The sequence below is a fragment of the Lactuca sativa genome, chromosome 8 (genome assembly GCF_002870075.4).
Source record: "Lactuca sativa cultivar Salinas chromosome 8, Lsat_Salinas_v11, whole genome shotgun sequence".
Classification (NCBI taxonomy): Eukaryota; Viridiplantae; Streptophyta; class Magnoliopsida; order Asterales; family Asteraceae; genus Lactuca; species Lactuca sativa.
Genome location: NC_056630.2, coordinates 92,538,943 through 92,543,877, shown reverse-complemented (window position 1 = coordinate 92,543,877; position 4,935 = coordinate 92,538,943). Strand labels below are relative to the sequence as shown.

The 4,935-nt window shown below is 37.9% G+C and overlaps 1 non-coding gene across 1 annotated transcript; it reads right to left on the bottom strand.

Annotated features, from left to right (window-relative positions):
• Positions 1-4,313: 4,313 nt before the first annotated feature.
• On the bottom strand, positions 4,314-4,420 carry LOC111878261 (small nucleolar RNA R71). Its single transcript, XR_002845671.2, has one exon. It is a non-coding gene; the product is annotated as a small nucleolar RNA R71 (small nucleolar RNA).
• Between the last annotated feature and the right edge of the window lie 515 nt (positions 4,421-4,935).

Genomic DNA, 4,935 nt, shown 5'->3' with positions numbered 1-4,935 from the left:
ACAGCGTATGACATTATGTTTTCCACACATGAGATCTTTGGGATTATACTCTGATATTGTTTTATGATGACATGTTTTGATTTTTGATATATTGGTTTTGAAATGGGATGATATTATGAATGTTTTTATACTAGTGGTCGTTATAACAACTTATTTAAAAATGAAATTTTTGGTCATGAATTTTGGGATGTTACAAGTTGGTATCAGAGCTCTGGTTTGAGGGTTTCAGACACACTCTCGGGTGTGTCTGGACTGAAATCTGGGGTTTGAAAGATTTTTACAAGAAAAAAATAATTTTCCTAAAATTTAAAGCGAAGGGTTTTAATAATGAACAAGGAGTGTGATGTGTGCAATCAGCCGAGCTCAAGTAAGTTTTCCCCAAGATACTCATACATGTTATGTTATGATATGAATTGAGAATATGTGAACTGCATTCTAGATTAGGGCTAATGATCTAGGAAGGATGCCTTATATGCCTATAGTATGTGCTTGTAGATTTGCATGGTGGTACTAACCAATCAGTAATAGGATAACATGTTTAGGTTATGCCTGATTGTATGAGACTTCGAATTACATGCTAGTACAGATTCCTGATTAGAGGATAGTGTAACGCCCGTAGATCCGGGCTAATCAGTTAAGAGATAATAGGGGTCGAAAATGACTTTTCTACAAAAGATTATTTAGAATAAATAATCTTAACCAAGTTTTAGAATATGTCACAATGTTTCCGTACATATAAAGAACGCCGAAATCTGAGTTATAACAAAGAAGTTATGACCCGTCGAAGTTTCGCGACAGAACCGACACGACATCGGGAAACGTAAATATTGAATTTACATTAGCGCGATATTCAGCCTTAGCGATCTAAATGAAAGTCGTAGAATACATTAAACCGAGAGCGTCCATGAAAAGAACGCTCGAATCTGTCTTCGTATTAGGAAGTTATGATTTTTCGAAGTTTCGGCTTGGCAGTGTACAACCCAAAGTTCGAATATTAGATCGAGCGATTTTTAGCCCACACAACCTAAAAGAGAATCGAAGATCTCGTTATTTGTAGCATAACGATAAAAAGACAGACGAAAACGGACGTCGAATGAAGAAGTTATGAATTTTTAACGAACAATCTTGTCCCGACCTGTTAATAATATAAATTTTAAAATAAAATCAAAATTAGCCAACGAAGTCTAAAAGAAAGTTGTAGAGTACGTTCCCGCCTTCGCGTGGATATAAAGATCGTCGAAAACGGAGCTCGTACGCGAAAGTTGTGAATTTTTAAAGTTTGCACTCGAATTTGCGAAGCCTGATGCGATGGTGATTACGTGGCCGCATCTCAGCCGTTGCTTCCTGACCACGGACTCGCTTCGGATGGGTGACAACTGGCTCACTACGCAGCGCGTACGAGGAACACCTCACGTCCAAAGGGAATGTTGCACGTACTTCGTATCCTTCATGCGATCTGAGGAGGTCCACGTCACCCCAGCAGCTCCGCGACATGTGTGGTACGACCGAAGCTACGCCCAACGTAGACAAAGGGAACACAGTGCGTACCTTCAAGGCCTCGCACCTATAAATAGAGGTGCGAAGGCAGCCGAGATTTTCACACCAAAACTCATTCTTTCTCTCACTAGTTTCTCTCTCTAAGGTTCCTAAACCCTAGGGAACCCGCCCTAGCACCTGAAGGAAGCCCCGAGGCTCCCGGAGTCTCGAGAAAAAGGGTCTTTCGGTTTCGAAATGCTGCTCCAAGCGAAGCCCGGTTTTCTTTAAAACCCGCGGTAAGTGAGCTACGTCTACGCAATTTTTAATATAACTTTCAAATAATTAAAGTAATGTTATTAGGTCCTTAAAATAATTATTTGAGCAATTATTATGAGTTATATAGAGTGTTGTTTAACGCTTATATAATAATAATAATAATAATAATAATAATAATAATAATAATAATAATGATAATAATAATAATAATAATAATAATTGATATGAGCATAATTAGTTAATTATTTAGCACATATTTTTATCATTTTTAATTAATTATGTGAACAATGTGGACAAAAGGTACTTAAAATGTTTTGAATTTTGTTTTCAGTCCAGAAGATATGCTTGGAAGAAAAAGGAAGCAAGGAGAAGCAATTGAAGATCAAAGAATGAAAATAAGAGACAAAAGACCATCTACTCGGCGAGTAGACGGCTTTACTCGGCGAGTACACATGAATGTTCCAGAAGATAGCTATGATTCCTGATCCAAGACGGATAACTATACACCTACTCGGCGAGTAGGACAGATATACTCGCCGAGTACCCCCTGTTTTGAGATATCTATAAAAATCGAACCTTTATCCGAGGGGAAGACATTCCTGGCGATTTTTGAAGGTCAAGCTGCGATTAAGAGCCCTAAAGGACGCTGAGGAACCCAAAGCTTCAATCTTTTGAAGAATTCAAGCAATTAGGTTAATCCTACCACTTAGATTTAAGAATTGAATATGTTTGATCTAGAAAACCTTGTTTCTATGTTTGTTTCTACTGCAACTATGAACTAAATTCGTTTTTGTTTCTGTTTGGGGAATACCAAGGAACTCCTATGGTTTAATTATTAGTTTTTGTTTGATTGTTTATTGGTGATTTATTAAATTAAGTTTGTTAAAGAACCTTATGCATTAATCACTACTATTTTCTGTTAATTGGAAGACAATTAGGCTGCATGAACATCTCTTAGTTGTTAACCCCATATGTCTATGTGAACACTAAACCATATGCGTAGAAGTAATGATTATGAAACTAAGATTAATAAGACAATAGGAAGATTAATGTGTGAGCTTGTATGAGAAACCATCAAATAAGAGGTTAATTGAATTAATAACTTAATTGACCATTACAAATCTTATTTAATCCAAACCATTAATCTAGGGAATTAATTAGTTTAAACACTTGATCACCGCTTAAATTAGTTAATTGTCTAAGGGTTAGGAGTAATGAACATGAACCTAACCATTATAATTGGTAACCAATAGCAATTAATTTATCATAAATACAAATAACCATAGGAGTGAATTGGTTGAACCTAAATAGAAACATCTTTATCAAACTTGGTGAATAGTTGTTGCTTTAGTTATTTAGTTAATTTAGTGTGCCTAAGTTTCTAGTCTTGCAAAACTAGAAGAAAACCCCTTTTACTTTTATTAGTTGTTTAGTTAAAATTAGTTATTAGTTTAATTTCCCGTTCCCTGAGTTCGATACCTTACTTACTAATCTATACCACTAAAAGACAGGTTCACTGCCTTTGTGTGTTAAATTTATTAATTAAAAGTAGGGATAAAACAAATGCATTTTACACACATTAAGTTTTTGGCGCCGTTGCCGGAGAACGGTTCTAAATAATTAATCTAATTCCTAATTTTTTCGATCCTTTGTGTGAGTTTACTTGCATAAAGTTCATTTATTGCAATTTAGTAATTAGTAATTAGGTTTTAGCATCTGTTTTAGTTTAGTATTAAATTTAGAATTTTTTTTCAAAATATCACTGATACTCGCCGAGTGCAATCGCACCGACTCGGCGAGTAGCAGTTTATTTAGTAGTAAATTTTAATTTTTTTTAGTACATTTTTTTGTTCTTTTTACGCTTTTATTCTGTTTATTTCAGGACTTTCATGACCAGAGGATCAAACACCCCGCTGGTACCCCCGTTTGAAGATCCCGAAACCGCATTGAAAAGAAACAAGGTAAAGGACGTGGATAGTTCAAGTACACCAAAGAAATCACCCTTGTCCAATTTGAAGACTATTTTTGGGAAAAAGAAGAGCAGCAAATCAGGAGCATCCAGCGCTTCCTTAGTAATCGACGAACCGGCTAAGGAAGATATCGAGTACGAGACCGAAGAAGAAGAGGACTCGACATACGAGCACGAAACCGAATCCGAGGAAGAGTTAGCCGTCACAATGGCTAACACTGATGAAATCCCCATGGGAGAATGGAAGAAGAGGATGCGAGACGACACTAGCCCGGGACTTGTGCAACCCGCAATTCCCGCAACTGCTACCTTCGAGCTAAAGGGTCATATCCTAGCTTTACTTTAGGAAATACCCTTTTATGGAAAAGACCATGAAGATGCCTACAAACATTTGGATGAAGTCAATGATGTAGCTGATTACTTCAATGTTCCAAATGTGCCCCGCGAGACTCAATTACTTCGTATGCTTCCGGTGATATTCAAAGGTGCTGCAAAAGACTGGCTCAAGTCACTTCCCCCCGGATCAGTCACCACTTGGGCCAAGATGAAAGAAGAATTCATTGATCACTTCTGCCCACCTTCCAAGATAGCCAAGTTGAAGAAGGCCATTGCTAACTTTGAACAACAAGCTGGAGAGTCTCTATATGAAGCTTGGGAAAGGTACAAGAGCTTACTAAGAAACTGCCCACACCATGACCTTAACAGCCAGCAAGAAGTGTCCATCTTCTATGATGGAGTCAATGTCACAACCAGGCAGTTACTAGACTCGCAAGGCCCGCTCACAAAGAAGCCACCCCCGGTGATTAAAGAATTGATTGAAGATTTCTCTAAACACTCTAGAGAATACCACAACCCTAGGCATGATGTCACTAGGGGAGCTGCCTATGCAGCTACTGAAGACTTATCCGCGGTCATGGCTATGCTAAAAACCATGGATAGGAGGATGGATAAAATGGATCAAACAATCCATGCTATTCGGGTGGGTTGTGAAAACTGCAATGGGCCTCACCTCACTAGAGATTGTGATTTAGATGAAAATGGCAACAAGAAGGCGCAAGTGTGTTACTCAAGTAGAGACCGATATGATGAAGATTGGCGAAAACAAAAGAAAGATTGGCTCCCTTATGAAGAGTACAAGAAAGCCAAGGAGGAAAGGTTTAGGCAAAAAGGGAGAGGGTTCTACCAAAAGGAGGAACCGGTGCAAGAAAGGAAGC